Source organism: Bos mutus, chromosome 17 (genome assembly GCF_027580195.1).
Source record: "Bos mutus isolate GX-2022 chromosome 17, NWIPB_WYAK_1.1, whole genome shotgun sequence".
Taxonomy (NCBI): domain Eukaryota; kingdom Metazoa; phylum Chordata; class Mammalia; order Artiodactyla; family Bovidae; genus Bos; species Bos mutus.
The window spans coordinates 6,406,497-6,423,975 of NC_091633.1; the positions used below are offsets into that span (position 1 = coordinate 6,406,497).

The 17,479-nt window shown below is 51.8% G+C and overlaps 1 protein-coding gene across 2 annotated transcripts in view; it reads left to right on the plus strand.

The window, feature by feature from the left end:
* The window catches only part of TPST2 (tyrosylprotein sulfotransferase 2), a 53,944-nt gene that overhangs the window by 16,340 nt on the left and 20,125 nt on the right, over positions 1–17,479 (plus strand). Inside the window, exon 1 of one of the 2 annotated variants that reach the window (XM_070385936.1) lies at positions 16,816–17,004. The exons of the other annotated variant lie outside the window; for it this stretch is intronic. The gene's annotated coding sequence lies outside the window, so the exon portion shown is untranslated. Of the gene's footprint in view, positions 1–16,815; positions 17,005–17,479 lie in introns of those variants that run through there. 2 annotated transcript variants of the gene reach the window in all.

Genomic DNA, 17,479 nt, shown 5'->3' on the forward strand with positions numbered 1-17,479 from the left:
TGGGTTTGTGCAGCGGGGGCAGGTATGTATGCCAGGCACTGGGGTGGGATTGGCACAATTGGGTGCCGAGGCTCAATCCACTTTGATGTCCCAGCACCTGGCAATGAGCCTGGCCCCGGGAGAGCGCCCGGCAGCCAGCGGTGGTTGAATGAATGCATGGAGTCCTGTGTGTGCCTCTGCGACTGCGGGAAAGGTGTGTGGTGGGAGGGTGCCCAGTGGCGTTTGGCAAAGTGTGATTCTCTAAGACTTGTTTTTATTGGAATCAATCAGACCTATGGAAAGGTGCACACATCGTAAATAGACTGCTTAATGAATTTTCAAAAGATAATTGTGCTCGTGTGTGTGACAGTACCCAGATCAAGAAAAGCACGTGCCCAGCACCCCCCACCCCCACCCCAAGATACCTGTGTCCCCCTCCGGCATGCCTCCTTGCAAAGAGTGATTGCTGTCCCAGAATCTCCTACCAGAGATTAATTTCGCCTGTCTTTGTACTTTATATACATATAAAGTGCTTTACATGCACACAAACATATATTCTCTTCTGTATTGGCTTTTGGAGGCATGCTGTCTTGAGAGAGTCACCCATATTATGTGAAGTTTCGGCTTGTTCTCTCTCCTGGCTGTCCAGTATGAATAGATTTATTGTATTTACTTGTTTATCCATCCTCTTGTTTATGAGCATTGGAGTAGTTTCTGGTTGGGGGTGGTTACAAATAGTGCTGCAGGGAGCAGGTCAATATGTATCCTTTGGGGAAAGAAGTTAGATGCATTTCTGATGATAAATACTTAACAGTGGAATTGCTGCGTCAGAGAGAAGGTACAGAGCTTCCCTGGTGGCTCAGCAGTAGAGAATGAGCCTGGCAATGCAGGAAATGCGGGTTCGATCCCTGGGTCAGGAAGATGCCTGGAGAAGAAAACAGCAACCCACGCCAGTATTCTTGCCCCGGAAATCCCATGGACAGAGAGGAGCCCAGCGGGCTTCAGTCATGAGATCGCAAAAGACTCGGACACAACTTAGAGCACCACAGCAGCAACAGCCAGAGAAGGTGCACATTCAGCTTGTCTCATGCCAGAGAATTTTTCCAGAGAGATTGTGCCAGGTCCCTCTCCCACCCATGGAACATGGACTTTCTGATTGCGTCACATCCTTGCTAACACTTGGTATTATCCTCTTTTTTCCTTTGAACCGTTCAGATGTATATGGCCCCACGTTGTATTTCTATTTTGCATTTATTTCCCTGCTGAGGTGGTGCACCTTTTCAAATGCTTATTGACTATTTAGAGAACGTCTTAAATGAAGTATCTCTTCAGATTTGCCCCTCCTAATGGGGGGCCTGTCCTGTTCTTACTGATTTCCCAGAGCTCTTTGCATATTCTGAATACAGATATCTTGTTTGCCATATGTATTGCAAATATGTTCTTCCTTGTGTGACTTTTTTTGATCAGTAGGAGGAGGAACCAGAAGTTTAGAGCCTCCAAGGCATTGACTTGAACACAGGTCAAGCCGTCACCTGCCTGAACCTCAGTTTCCCTCTCAACTCTGCAGAGATTTAGCCTAGTGCTTCGTGTATAAGTGGAGCAGGGATGGTTATTAGCACCTCTGTAGGAGTGAAAGAGCCCTGAACTAAAACAGGCAAAAAGTAGCCCTGTGGGGACTTTTCAACCTAAGTTATCCCTGTTTCTCAGGCCAGTTCTATAAATATCTGTTAGGCATATACTTTGTACCAATTGCCAAGCTAGGGATTGAAAGTACGGTGGTGGACAAGATGCAGTTCCTACCCTTGGAGGAAGTTGCACTGAGGTGAGTACAGGGGGCTGTGGGAGCCCATGAGAACACTACCTGGACTGGAGGCATCAAGGAAGGCTTCCTGGAAGAGGCAAGCTTCATGGTACGGTATGCTTGGAAGGCTTCCTGGAAGAGGCAAGCTTCATGGTGCAGTATGCTTGGAGGGCTTCCTGGAGGAGGCAAGCTTCATGGTGCAGTATGCTTGGAAGGCTTCCTGGAGGAGGCAAGCTTCATGGTACGGTATGCTTGGTAAGCCTCTTCTTTTTAGGCGCATGTTTGGGGTGCCTTCTGTGTACAGGCCTTGGTTCCTGGCCAGGAGCGATTGTGTTCCCAGGGGACACTTGGAGATATTTTTGGCATCACCACCAGGGAGGGGACACTACTGACGTTTAGGAAGTTGAGACCAGGGATGCTGCTAAAAGGCATAGGACAGCCCACAACAAGCCCTCCAGATGTCGAAAGCACTGAGGTCGGGGAACCTAGAAGTGGACAACGCTTATGCCATGTGACATGATAATAAGGGGAGTGAGCAGAAGGACCAGGAATGTGATCTCATGTGGGGAATGTCAGAGAAGGCTTCCTAGAGGACGGAACCTGGAGCTGTATCTAGGAGGAAGGAGTGGGAACTGGCAGAAAGTGGGAGATGCTGGGGAAGGACTCGGATGAATCACGGAGCTGGGAACTCAGGGCACGCGTGGAGATTCCACTCATGTCCAGGACAGGCCGGGAAAGGAGGCGTGAGCGGGTGATGGGACCAGATACTGAAGGACTGAACTTGTGTGTCCGCTCCGGGGGCCACGAGCCACGTCTGGCCGTGGAGCCCTGGAAACGTGGCTAGTGCAGCTGAGGCACTGAATTTTTTATATTGATATAATTGAAATGTAGATTTGAAAACAGGTACTCCATTCCATGTCTTGGGAAACTTTATAAATGTGTGTAGAACTCTTTGGGGGCATGGATGTAAATTTTTCCAGCTATAACTCTGATGACCTTTAGTTGCAGATTGGGTGTTTCTCCTGACAGTTTATCATCCAAATTGAGATGCACTAATGATATGCCCTGATATCAGAGAATTAGTACTAAGGAAAAGGAGGAAGTCAATTGTCTCATTAATCATTTTCTATATTAATAGAAATATTATTTCTATTATAAATAGAAGATAAATAATATAGAAATAATATTATTAACTAATAATAATATTTTCGGATACACTAGGTGAAATGGAAACCTGTTATGAAGTGTAAGGTCACCTTTTTCTTTTTACTTTTCTAATGTGTGGCTGCTGGAAAATTGACTTCCACGTGTGGCTGACCTTGAACTTGTACTGGATGTCACTGTTATAAACCGTGGGGAGGAGCTGGAGCAGCCGGCTGGGGCTGAGGCTCACGGAAGAGTTTAGACAAGGGGGTGACGTGGTCCCAGTTTCTGTGGCAGCTCCACCCACCAGCCACAGGTGAGGAGGGAAGATTCCAGAGGACGGGCCAAGACCAGCCGTAGGGAGACCGAATAGCCGGGAAGACCTGAGCTCTGGCCGCAGAGAGAAGCCGTACTGTCCCAGACAGGTAGCGTCCGGTGCCAATCCCCGGCCTGGTGACCAGGCTGGGCCCTGGAGGAGGAGGAGGAATGTTTGGGGAGAGTTGGGGACATCCTGGGAATGACCGGCCCTTCAAAGGGGCTTCAGCGCTGAGAGCCAGGAGGAAAGACCTCAGCTGGTTCGGGTGTGCCTGCTCCTGGTGGCCACGGCTCCGGACACCTGCAGCCCCAGCCTGGGCACTACCTGCGCTCCACACTCAGGTCGGACACCCCCTGACCCCTCACCCCGCCTGCAACTTGCTCCCTGGCCCTGCTCACCACTGCTCACCATCTGTGTGACTGTGAGCAAGTGGCTTTCCCGCCCAGGGGGATCGCCAGCTTTGCCTGGGCTCGCCCGTGTCTTATCGAGAGCATAGGAGAGAAGAGAGTTGCCTACGGGTGACAGGTGTTCCTGGAGAGGACAGCATGGAGCCCGGGGTGGGGCAGGAACGTCCGGTACATTCTGCAGTTTGCAAAGCAGCTTCCTATCTCTGATCCCTGCATCGCATCCCCATTTCACAGCTTTGTAAGCTGAGGCTCAGAGAGGCGAAGCAGCTTGCCTGGGGTCACACAAGGGCGAGAGAGGCAGGATTTCGAGTCTGACACCTTGTGAGGTCCAAGGCTCCCATGGCCACAGCTCAGTATGCAGTGAAGGACAGGCAGGGTGGCACCTCTCTGAGCCTCAGTCTCCTCAGCTGTCAAACGGACAGGGTGATGAGGAGGTAGGTAGTTGAATGCAGCGGTGTGGCACCCGCCCAAGACAGGGCTCCACGTGGCGGCTGCACGTCCTCCTGGCAGCTCTGCAGTGAGGGGCATGAGCCCATTTTTCAGGAGAGGACACTGAGGCTAAGGTGTGCAGCCAGTGAGAGCAAGGCTGGGGTCCCCTCTGCCCCCAACTCCTTGGCTCTTTTCCCTTCCCCGTCGTTGGTCTTGTCCCGGAGCCCTGGAGTCACTTCCTGTGCACTAAAGGGCAGGCTGACCCCGGGATCCAGCTGGTCCTTCGTCCTGGATGACTGGACATGAATGGGGGCTTGGCACCTCCCCCGTGGTGCTTACAGACACTCCCGCCCCATCTCCAGAGCCAGTTCCCTCTCGCAGGACTTCGTCTTTTTCCAGGTGAGCAGCTTCGCTTCCTGAGAGCCAGAGTGCTTGGGCAGGAAGCTGGCCCAGAACACATCCAGGATGTGGCCAGATCCTAAAAGCCAGAGGTGGGAGGAGGCCTTAGAAGTTGTCAGCCCCACCAGGGTTCTGGCCATGTAGCCTCAGTCTCCACATCTGGAAAATGGGAAGACTCATCAGTTCCGGGAAAACAGCAACGTCTGACAATACAAAGTTGGTGCAGATGCATGGGGGGGTGGGACTGGGGGTGGGGGGTGGATCACAGACCGCTAGTGGGAGGGTCTTTGGAGGGCACTTTCTGCTGAAACAGGATGTGTGGCTCCCAAGCCAGCTGACTGCTTTTAGGTGACTAATTAGTGTGGAGCCATGCTTCTCAAGTTTGAATATGCATGGGGATACCTGCGTGTGTGTGTGCTCCATCGCTTCAGTCATGTCTGACTCTTTGTGACCCCGTAGCCACCAGGCTTCTCTGTCCATGGGATTTCCCAGGCAAGAATACTAGAGTGGGTTGCCGTTTCCTTTCCAGGGGATCTTCCTGACCCAGGGATCGAATCCACATCTCTTACATCTCCTGCATTAGCAGGTGGGTTCTTTACTGCCCGCGCCACCTGGGAAGCCCCAGGATGCCTGGGGGCTGGATAAGATGCAGACTTTGCTTCTGCACCTCTGGGGTGGGACTAGCAGCCTTCCAGGGGACCCTGCTGATGCCTTGGGGTGCCTCTCGGTCACGGGCAAGGGAGGCTCATTCTTTTGTGATGGGGTATGTTGTGTCTAAGGTGAAAACAGCCTACACGTCCATCAGGAAGGTTTTGGCCTAATTAATGAATGTCAGCTGTCCCTGCCCAGCATGTGCTGGAGCTGTTGAAAGGAGGGAGGCTTCTCGGGGTCCTGCACGCTGCTGTGTCTGCCTCCCGGGAGGATGGCAGCCGCCTCTGAGTGCTGGGGTTTCGCCTGTGTCATTAACCGGTGTGGCCCTGGACTAGAGCTGGGCCTGGCACACAGTGGGTGCTCAGGCAGGGTTACTGAATGACAGACTCCGTATGCTGACACGGGAGGATCTCCCTGACCTGGTGTGGGGTGACCCGAGCCAGTTTCAGGATACGTGTGATCAGGGCCTCTCGGGCCTGGCTTTACTGGCGTTTGGGGCTGGACGAGTCTTTGTGGTGGGGGCTGGGCATCGGAGCACCTCTGGCCTCTATGCATCCGATGAGCCCTAGTTGTGACAGCCCAGACTCTATGTCCAGACACTGCTGTTCGGTCCCTCCAAATCAGCCCCACTGAGATCCCCTGGTGCAGTCGGACAGTGTGTGGCTGGAAGGAGGCAAGTGGGAATGGAAGAATGAAAGGATGGGTGTCTGGGAGGGTGGGGGACAGGCCCCGTGTGGTTTCCATTCAGATATGACTTTGGCTGTAACCTCACAGAAAGCAGGTGTGTATGGGGGGTTCCTCCCCACAGTGATCGACAGCGTTTACCTCTTAAAAGACGGAAGAGGACGGAATTTCAGATTTTGCTCCCAGGACACTTAATCCTTCTCTAGTATTTTTTTCTTAATATTTATTTATTTGGCTACACTGTGACATGCAAGATCTAATTCCCCAACCAGGGATCGAACTCGGGCTCCCCGCATTGGGAGCGTGGAGTCTTAGCCACTGGACCACCAGGCAAATCCTGTTCTCTGTTACTGTTAAATATAGAGGTTGTAACTTTGACCTGAGTAATTAAGTCAGCTTACAAAACAGAAATAGCCCAAGGACCCACTTTGGGGGTTGCCAGGAGTTAGTGAGAGTCCCCACCTGAAGCAGACGGAGAGGACCACTGCTGTTAGCTGTGTGGCAGCCCCAAAGCATACGGAGCAGCCAGGATCTTCTTTGCACAAGGGCACACTCGAGCTCAGAGATGGACAGGGACTTTGCTGAGGTCACACAGCAGAGTAGGACTAGGCTTGAGTGGACATCAGTCCTCATGGCTGTGATATAGGGGCCCTCCTCTGCCACCCTGTGGCCCCTTCCAGGCTTTTGGGCCTCCTGGTCATCACACATGAGGCTGTGTGGGCTGTCTCACACCCCCCAGCTTGTTGATCACTTGGTGTTCACCAGCCCAGCTGGCACCCAGGAAGTGGGCATGGCTGGAGGCGGCAAGACTGTACCCAGTGGGAGTTGTTGTGGTTTGGCCAAGCAGCTCTGGGAGGACTGCCACGGTTGTGGAGCCTGTGATGGAGGCCCTTGGCAGAGACGGTCCCCCTAGGTGGGCACTGGCCGCCAGCCCTGTGCTCCTCTCCTGCTCAAACACCTGCCATGGCTCCCTAGTGCCCAAGTTGAAATTTCCATCCTGCGCCTGTTGAGTTAGCATTCCATGTCCTGCAGAAGATCCTCTGTGACGCTGCTAGATTCCAAACACAAATACTGGTCATGGTAATAATAAGGCCTAGAGTACCTACTGTTTGATACAAAGTTCTTTACTCGCCTTATCGTTTTTAACTCTTTACAAAAGCCCTTTGGTACTGCTGCGTGTCTGAGCCTTATCGTACAGAGGAGGAAACGGATGCTTTTGAAAGTTAAGTGCCTTGCCCAGGTCATGTAGCTCATGGCGCCACTAGGCTCTGCAGCCTGACTCCAGAGCCAGCCTCTTTTTTGGGGAAAAAAAATATTATTTATTTTAAATCTGGCTGTGCTGGGTCTTTGTTGCTGCATGGGCTTTTCTCTAGTTGGCATTGAGCGGGGGCTGCTCTGAGCTTGTGGTGCATGGCTTCTTATTGTGGGGGCCCCTCCTGCTGCAGATCACGGGCCCCAAGGCACATGGGCTTCAGTAGTTGCGGTTCCCGGGCTCAAGAGCACAGGCTCAGAAGTTGTGGCATACACAGGTTTAGTTGTATTTGGGATTTTCCTGGATCAGGGATCGAACCTGTGTCCTCCTGAGCCACCAGGGAAGCCCCAGGGCCAGACTGTTTACCAGGGGGCCAGCCTCCCTCCTCTTACAGGAGAATGAACCAGCTCCTTGGAAGAAAAGTTATGACCAAGCTAGACAGCATATTAAAAAGCAGAGAGATTACTTTGCCAACAAAGGTCCATCTAGTCAAAGCTATAGTTTTTTCAGTAGTCACGTATGGATGTGAGAGTCGGACTATAAAGAAAGCTTGAGCACCGAAGAATCAATGCTTTTGAACTGCACTGTTGGAGAAGACTCTTGAGAGTCCCTTGGACAGCAAGGATATCCAACCAGTCAAACCTAAAGGAAATCAGTCCTGAATATTCATTGAAACTCCAATGCTTGGGCCACCGGATGCAAAGAACTGACTCATTTGAAAAGACCGTGATGCTGGGAAAGATTGAAGGCAGGAGGAGAAGGGGATGACAGAGGATGAGATGGTTGGATGGCATCACTGACTTGATGGACATGAGTGAGTAAACTCTAGGAGTTGGTGATGGACAGGGAGGCCTGGCGTGCTGCAGTCCATGGGGTTGCAAAGAGTCGGACCCAACTGAGCGACTGGACTGAACTGACTCAAGTTGGCAGAGAGGAGCCTGGCTCAGGGTTTCTGAAAAGCAAGACCCAGGCCTGGCTGCCCCATGACCTTGCTGTGTGACCTTGGGCAGACTCTCTTCTCTGGGCTTTCACTGGGCTTTCTCCAAGGCCGGCTCAACATTCCAAGGCTCAAAATCTCAACATTATGCAATAAACCTAGAAATCACCCCAATTTCATTTTTCCATTCTTTTATATCACACCATTAATATATATCTGCTGTAGAATAGTTAGAAAATTCAGACGGGAGAAAAAGAGAAATAGATGAAGCTCCATTTAGCAGTTTAGGGCATACCTTTCTGGAGTATTTACTTATCAGAATAGAATCGGATAGGCTTTTTTATCACCAAACATCATGTCCCAGATCACCTGCAGGATAACGAATCCTTCTTTCTTATGGTCATATACATGTCTGTAATGGTTGTATTGTGGAATGTTTAATTAGCATCTAATTAGAGATGATAAATTAAGAGTTGGCGTTTACTGAAATCCTCCTGCTGCCAGGTCTTGCCCTAAGCACTTGCCTCAGTGGTCCTCACACCAACTCTCAGAGGCAGGCAGTTCAGCCCCATTTTACAAATGGGAAAACTGAGGCTGTTGACGTTACCCTGTCCCAGATCTCCTGGCCCGTCCTGCAGAGCGGGATGTGGCCCTAGGCCCTTCCCAGCCCTCCACCCAGGCCTTTGATTCCTTGGCCACCCTGCCATGTGCTCGCCACCCGTGTTCTCAGAGGCCCTGTTTTGTCGAGGGGGCTGCGCCGTGACTGTTCAAGGAAAGGGAATGAAGGGGCTGTCAGTTGAACCTGGTGTGTGGGTAGGTGACCTGTGACGTATACAGCCAGAGCTCAATAAATGCTCCTCTAAGAGCGGACGTCACAGTGGGGTTTCTGGGGGCAAGTGAAGTTAGAGTCTCTCCAGGGGAGTGGGGCTTAATGGAGCCACTCCGCCACTCCACGTGGGTTCTACAAGGCGCGCCTCGCAGCCTCTGCTGTCCAGGCTGGGGGCTTTGTGGGTACAGTGTGAACAGAACTGTGCTCTCAACTTGAGGTTTGCAGAAACCTGAGTTTGGTCTAGAGAGAACCCCTAAACCCAGGCCTGAGATTAAGCATGTGAGGGACTGGACTCGGGTACAGAATTTAAGAAAGTGCCCCAGAGCTCAGCAATAAAGATAAGTACTGTTTTAATGCAAATTTTAAAAACCCAAACTAACGGATGAACCTTGAAAACATTATACTAAATGCAAAGCAGCTAAAAACCCTGTATTATGTTTTTCCGTTTATCTGAAATGGTCAGAAGAGGAAAAGTCACAGAGTGGCTGCCAGGGGCTGGGGGGAGGAGGGGGTTGGGGTGCCGCTCGAGCACGGGGCTTCTCCTTGGGCTGATGAAGATACTCGAAAATTGATTGTGGAAGTGTTAGCATGACTCCGTAAACGCACTTAAAACCGTTGAATTATACACTTTAAATAGGTGACTTGTATGATACGTGAATTCAGTATCAGTGAAGCTATTACACACCCCCCCCCAAAAAACATCTAGATTGATTAAAAAGATATCCATGATGAACAATGTCAACATTTTAAATAAAGACTTGTTTTCCTTCTGCCTCAGGCTCTAATACAACTTAGCTAGCACCATTATTTATCCTATTTAAAAATGTGATGTTTCCTTTGTCATTGTGTTTTTCTGGCAGTTTTTTTTTTAATTGGCATATGGTTGCTTTACAATGTTGTGTTTCTGCTGTACAGCAAAGTGAATCAGCCATTCACATATATATGTGTATCCCACATGTATGTATCACATATTTATATATATGTGTATATGTATATAAATCCTCTTTTTTGGATTTCCTTCCCATCTAGGACACCACAGAGTACCAAGGAGAGGTCTCTGACTCTACAGTAGTCTCATTAGTTATCTATTTTATACATAGTAGCGTGGCTCAGTGCTCAAGAATCCTCCTTCCAGTGAGGAGTCACGGGAGACTTGGGTTTGATTCCTGGGTCTGAAAGATTCCCTGGAGAAGGAAATGACAACCCACTCCAAGTATTCTTGCCTGGGAAATCCCACGGACAGAGGAGCCTGGTGGGCTGCAAGTCCATGGGGTCACAGAGTCATACACGACTGAGCACGCACGTGTATATGTCAATTCCAGCCTCCCAGTTCATTCCTCCCCTCTTCCCCCCTTGGTGTCCGTACATTTGTTCTCTGCACCTGCGTCTCTATTTCTGCTTTGCAAATAAGATCATCTGTACCGTTTCTCTAGATTCCACATACATGTGTTGATATATGATACTTGTTTCTCTCTTTCTGTCTTTCTTTGCTCTCTCTGTCGGTCCCTCGGTCCATCCACGTCTCTGCATATGGCTGGCATTTGTAAATGTTGCATTTAAACATTGTCGATCCTGAATACTGAGTTTGGGGGATGCCCCTGTAAGTTTTGCGGTCCAGGGCAGTGGTTCGCTCGTCTCCTCACCCCGCCCTACCTACCACGCAGACCCCTTGCTGTCATTTGATGGAGAGGCCGATGAGACCCAGGGGAAGAAAGGCTGTGAGCTGAGGCTAGAGTGGGGTCTCCGAGTCACCTCCTGCAGCCCAGACCATCTGGCCTCTGGGCCCCCTCCTCCACTCTGTCCTCCATCACGTCTCCTCTGAGGTGGTCCCTGGGCCCCCTGGCACTTCTCGCCTGGCCTCCTGCCCTCAGCTTCTAAGCCATCTCATACTAGAAAAAGCCCACGCCCCCTCAGTCCCACCGGCACTCGCCACTTCCTGCTGCCCTCAGGATAAACCCCAAGCTCCTTGCTTGGCCTTCCTGGAGCCTGCTGACCTCCTTTCCCCACCCTCTTGCCCACCACCCCCCCTCATCCCCACCCCCGCCATGGCTGCTTCCTTCTCTCGGATTTGCATGGGACCCATAATTACCAAAGGGCGGCAGCGTCACCTGCTCTTATCTTCTCATGGGTAAGCCTGCATCTCACCTGAATCCTCACCACAGCCCTTGCTGGTGAGGTGCTGGCCCCATTTTACAGATGAGGAAACTGAGGGCTGGGGAGAGGCGAGCACGCCACCAGGGGCCTGGAGCCGCGGCAGGTGCACACCTGGGGTGTTGGGAGACGTAGACGCCTTGTTCTGCTTCCCCTGGGGCCGTGTGTGCTGAGGTCACCCCACTCTGGTCCCTGACTGCCCTCCACACTTCTTTTTTTTTTTTAATGTTAACATTTTCTTTTAAAATTTCTTTAAAATATGTATATTTGTTTATTTAATCTGTCTGTGCCGGCTAGGTGACTGCGTCACTGATCTTCATCAGTGTGTTCTTAGCCAGACTATAACTGGTTTCCTTTCTGCTTCTCCGTACTTGCTTCCTAAGTGAGCCTAGATTGCTCCTGGACCTGTCTGGCTTTTGGCCCCCACACTGGGCCCATTGCACTGCCCGGCCAGTAAATAGTCCTCAAATGCCAAATCCAGTGCCCCATGTAGGGATTTGTAGAGCCAGGGGAGGCGCAGAGCTCGAGAACTCTATAACTTCCAAATCAGATTATTTGGGGGCAGGCCCCAAGAACCTGTCTTTTAACAATTTCAGGTAATTCTGATGCGTGGAAGTTTTGAACCACCTTAAAGGGAGGAAATAACAGTGGTGCAGTAGCAAAGCTCAGAGCCGTCAGTTCTTTTGTTTAATCCTGGGGTGTTAGCATCCCCAGTTCACAGATGAGCAAACTGAGGCCCGGTTTAGGCTCAGTTGTGTAACACGGCTGCCTACTTCCTCTGCTCCAGCCAGGGCTGCGTTGCTAGTGATCACCAGAACCAGGGCTCAGAGCCTGGTGTGCTGATCCTCCCGCGCCCCTTCCCCTACTTCTGGACGCTTCCAGGCAGAGGAGTGGAGACAAGCTTGGGTGTGGGTGTGTAGGTGTGTGTGTGCCATGCGGGCGCAGGAAGCCCCGGGCCCTGCAAGGTCACCCTGGCCTTTTCCTGTTTATACTCTTTATCGAGCCGGGCCTGTGTGTTCCCAAACAGGAAGCACAGAGCCGAGCCGGGGCCGCTCGAGACGCTGGAGGCAAGGCTGCAGCCCTGGAGCTGGGAGGCCGAGCCAGTCGCTGCCCCAGGCAGCTGCCTGACCGTGGACACGCATGGTCCCTATCTATGTGTTGAGCAGGGCAGGTCTTTGGGGGTGATGGTTAAAGAGCTTGGCCTCGGGTCAGACAGAGCTGGCTCCACTGCAGGCTGAGCTCGGTGCTCTCTGTGTGACCTTTCCCTGAGCTCTTCGCTTCTCTGAGCCTCAGTTTCCCCCTCTGTCGACTGGGGCTAATAAGAGTGCCTCCCTCAGCTCCACAGGTTGTTTTTAGAGGCAAAATGCACATCAAAGGGCCAGGCACACACAGGTCTCTCTCCTTAAATCTTTACTTGGTGACAGACCAGACGGCGGATGATCCCATATACACGCATGCATCTCTTTTAAAAAATACTTTCTCGAGTTGTCCATTTTTCTCACCAGAGGCCGGCTGCCTGAGTCTTACCCCTGGCTGTTCCAGCCCAAATATACACCAGCTTCCACGGTGACCCACTGCATCTGCGTTTTGTGGGTTTGTCCCAGTTCCCCTGGGAGTTCAGACAGAGCCGGGCCTTCGCACACGATCGTCTGAGGGGCACATCAAGGTCACTGCCTGATGCTGTAAATAGTCTTGCCTGGAACCCAGCCACGTGTATTTCTCTGGCTGCTTTCATAGCACAGAGGCCAAGTGGTCTGTTGAGCCCTGACAGGCCCTCTGGCCCACGGGGCCAAAATCATTGGCTTTCCTGGCCCTTTACAGAAGTGTGCTGACCCTGCCTCGCCAAACTACTGGCCTGTTTGTCTCCAGGTTCCCTCCAGTCTTCCTCCCCGTGCTGTGATGACAGTGATCATAGTCAATGCTAGCGTTTTTGCACATGTGTGCTGGGTGCGGTGATGCTAAGGAATTCCTCGCGACTCTTTGTTCCAGGTGTTAACGCCCATTTCTCAGATGGCAGTACTGAGGCTCCGCAAGCAGGACCCCTGACGTCTGAGTGCAAGAGCTCGGATGTGACCCTCCACCCTGAGCTTATGCCAACAGGGTGCTGAACTGGGCCTCCAAGATGGAGGCAGGGGGGCAGGCATGGGCCCTGCTTTGATTGATTTAGGTAAAAAAAAAAAAAAATGCAAAGCTCAGTAAACATTTGTGGGATGAATGAGGAAACTCAGGTCTAGGATCATGGGCTCTGGAGAGAGATTTGGGTTTTCCTATTAGCTCCTGTGCTAACCTGCTGTGTGGCCTTGCCCAGGTGAACTCACCTCTCTGAGGATCAGTGAAGAGATGGTTAATACGGGAGAGTCAGATGGGGCCATGCGCAGGGCTAGTGAGGCTAAAGCTCTGATATATGTGAAGCTCTCAGCTCAGTACCTGGCATACAATAAGGGCTTGTATGAGCTGATATTTCTAAGGCCGCTCACCTGCCTGCCTTTTCTTCTCTCTTGAATCACCCCACGTGTTTCTTATGCTCAAGCCTCACCCCTTAAAGCCTCAGAATTATCCTTTTTGCCTCTTCCTCTTGCCCCGCTGGATTCTGGCAGGCTCTACTTGGCTGGCTTCCCTCCAGAGCAGGTCAGAGGTCTCTGATCCCCAGGGATCCTGAAGGGGGAACCCCAGTCTCCCCGAATCTCCTTGGAGGCTTGGGGTGGTAAGGTCAGTGGGCCCCAGAGAGGGGTAGGTGGTCTCCATGGTGATGGAATGCTTGGGAGCTGGTTCCCACAGAGAGGGCTTGCAAGGCTGATGGCTGAGCTCCGGCACGGGGGTACCAGGTACCCCTTCAAGGCTCCTCTTATAAGTGCCATGACCTGCCCCCTGAGCTGGCGTCCTGTGCTCCAGCCCTCCCCCCGGCCCCAGTTTGGGAACCTCTTGATCTGCTGAGCTTTGGCGCCTTGGGGCACGTCTCCCCCTCCCACCTCGGGGATCACCATTTATCACAGTCACGGATGCAGTTATCTGGCATGCTGGTTTCCTGGCTCTGTGCCAAAACGTCATCTCCGTGAGGGCAGGGGCCCTGGGGTGCCACCCCTGATGTGTTGCAACATCTACTTCCGAGCATAGTAGGTGCTCAGTAAACATTTGTGGAATGAATGAGTCCAGGCCTGAAGGTGTCTTGAAGATGGTCCATCGCCGCCCCCTCCCCTTGCTTCCGGTGGTCACTCAGGGCAGCCCATGGGTCAGTGGAAAGAGAGTGATGTGAAGTCTTTGCTCATCCTCACTGCTGGCCCATCTTCTGAGCCATGTCATCATGAAGACAGAGCCAGATTTAGAAACTGGCTTTCCCTCTTAGTAAAGCACACTTTCTACGTGCCAGACTCTGTTCTAACATTTTCTAACTTATGTATACTTCCCAGGACTCCTATGAGGCTACTTCCACATTTACACTGGCCACATTTCAAGGGCCCGGGTGTCTCACGTGAGCCTCCTAGAAGGTATTGTCGTCCCCATTTTACAGATGAGGAAACTGAGGCTCAGAGACGTTAAGTGACTTGCCAAGGTCACACCGCCAGTAACTGGTGGAGCCAGGATTGGAGCCCCTTCAGTCTGACCCCCACTACTGTGGCTGGTATAGGATTAAAAAAAAAATACTGGTTGTTTTATTCTGTAGATCAAAACCATAGAACAGCACCATGAACGTATGTGTTCGGGGGAAAATACTATCGCCTACCACCCCTGTCTTCTTACCTGGAGTTTGTGTTTGCTGATTGGCTCGATTGATGTGGCGGATTTGCTTTTTGGTGTAGTTGTGCTTACCCTGCACCCCCATGGGCCTTTTGTCGTCGTAAATTGGAGAACCCCCTCCCTGCTCCACCCTGCCACTGAGCTGTTGTGAGGCTAAAATGAGGTAGAGGCGTGGAAAGCCCTTGGTCTAGGGTTAGGTGTACAGTGGCGCTCAATAAATTCTGATGTTCTTCCTACGAGAAAAGGAGGGCTCATTGCCTCCTCCCCACGCCTCTCATGTATCTTCTTTATATAATTTTATTTATCTTTGGCTGTGCTGGGTCTTTGCTGCTGCGAGGGCTTTTCTCTAGTTGCGGTGAGTGGGGGCTACTCTTCCTTGCGGGGCGCAGGCTTCTCATCACAGTGGCTTCTCTGCTGTGGAGCACGGGTCTAGACGCACGGGCTTCAGTGGCCGGTGGGCTCTAGAGCACAGGCTCAGTAGTTGCGGCCAGCGGACCTAGTTGCTCCGCAGCACGTGGGATCTTCCCGAATCCGAACCTCTGTCTCCTGCACTGGCGGGCGGATTCTTCACCCCTGAGCCACCAAGGAAGCTCTCACTGTGTCTCCTGAGTCTCCATTGTGCCCGACAGCAAGTCCCCTACAGACGAACTTCCACGCTTTCAAAGATATGAACCGTGTTCGCGTGTCCAGCCACTTAGGTTAGTGTCTGGCATACAGTCACGTGTGTGCATCCTTTACACGTGGTTGTGCTTTTGTTCACCTTATCGTTCAGTACTGTACAGGGTCCAGGGGTTCAGCATGTCTATTTCAAGCCTGGGATGTCTGGAAGCAGGCTTAGAAGCAGCAGTGGTATAGCCCATTGTATGAGCTGGGATCCCGAGGCTAACTTTGTTGGACTTTTGAATGCATACTGGGAATGGAACTCGTTATATATAGGGGCGGGACTGTAGACCTTTGGGTGAATGATAGGAATAGTCGAGCTCAGCAAACTGTTTCTGTAAATGCGTGCGTGCATGCGTGCGTGCCAAGTCACCTCAGTCGTGTCCAACTCTCTGCAGCCCTATGGACTGTAGCCCGCCAGGCTCCCCTGTCAGTGGGATTCTCCAGGCAAGAATACTGGAGTGGGTTGCCGTGCCCTCCTCCAAGGGGCTCTTCCCAACCCAGGGATCGAACCCACGTCTCTGAGGTCTTCTGCCTTGGCAGGCGGGTTCCTTACCACTTGTACCACCTAGGAAGCCCTTTTTAATAAGTGACCAGAGAGTAAATATTTCAGGTTTTGCAAAACCGTTTTTCTTATTGCTGCTGCTTCTCCTCTCCCCTCCCAACTCATCCTCTTCCTCGTCTTTCCCTTAAAAAAAAAAAAAGTCAAGATCACTCCTTGCTCACAGGCCTCACAAAACAGGCTGACAGGTGGATTCGACCCAAGGGTCATCACGTGCTGACCCCATCCTAAATCTGCCGTGGCCAGTATGGTAGCCCCCAGGGGGCCTCTGGGCTCTGGAAATGTGACCAGTGTCAACAAGGAGCTGAATTTTAAATTTTATTTAATTTTAACTTAAATTGTGACCCGTGGATGGCTAGTGCGTCATGTTGGAGTCGCAGCTCTTCAGTGATCAAAGGCCCTGACTGCCCGTCCCCCGACCCTGAAGGGGGCCGTGGGAGCTGCCCTCCTGGCAGGTCTCTGGAACTCTCTTGGCCTTTCAAGGGCTGCCTGAGGGCAGCTGGGCTGGAGCCATCTGGTCTCCGGAAGAGCTTCAAGGGCCCTCATCCCTAATGGTGCTTTTGTTGTTGTTGTTCCAGGAGCCAGGCCTCTCTTCACTGGCCGCCCATGCCTCGGGAACGCCAGGCCTGTGTATTCAGTAGCTGGGAGGAGGGGCAGGGGCTGGGAACCGTCCTCCTTCCGGGTTTAGATACACTAATCAGGTTGGTATTTCAGGGATAGGAAAAAGTAGAAGCAAAGAGTAAGTGAATAGGAAGAGAGAGAGGCCCCCAAGAACAGAGTCACAGCCTACTCCTAGTGTATTAATAATTGCTGAGATTTTTGAGTATTTGCTATTACGCTGTTTGAACCTCCCAACAGCCCATTTTACAGAAAAGGAAAACTGAGGGTCAGAAGAACAACAGTCTACCTCGTCAGAGAGTCATCCAACTGCAGAGCTGCGTCCTTAACCACCACCAACCCTCTTCCCTCCTCCCCCACCTCCTGGGATGGGACTAAGAGAAGAGAAGTGAGTCTGTGAAGTGATAGCTGCTCCTGAGCCTCAGTTTTCCCATCTGTAAAATGGGAGGAGGTGAGAATTGGACTAACAATCCGCCTTCACCCCAGACCCCCATTGAGTCCATGGCCCTATTGGTTTAAATGCAGTTAAGAGCTGGGCGTCAGAGTCTCAGAGACCTGGATGGTCACCCTGGTTCCCCGAGTTAGTTGCTCTTCCTCTGGCTGTCATTTTCTCACTTCACAAAGTTGGGAGCATCATCCTTTCCTCGTTGGGGGATTTAATGGCACAAGGACTCACATGGTGCCTTGTGGCAGGCTATAGTCCACAGGATCACAAAGAGTCGGACACAACTGAGCAACCGAACACACACACACTCTCACATAGTAGGCGTTTAGTTCATGTTAGGTGGTGAGAGCAAGGCATTGTTCAACTCCAGGGGGCGCCGTATCATAGACGGGGTGCGCAGTGCCCTTTGGAGTTGGGCAGTGCACAGCCTGTTCGACTGTACCCAGCAGTCCCAGATGGTGATTAGAGGTAGGTATAGTGG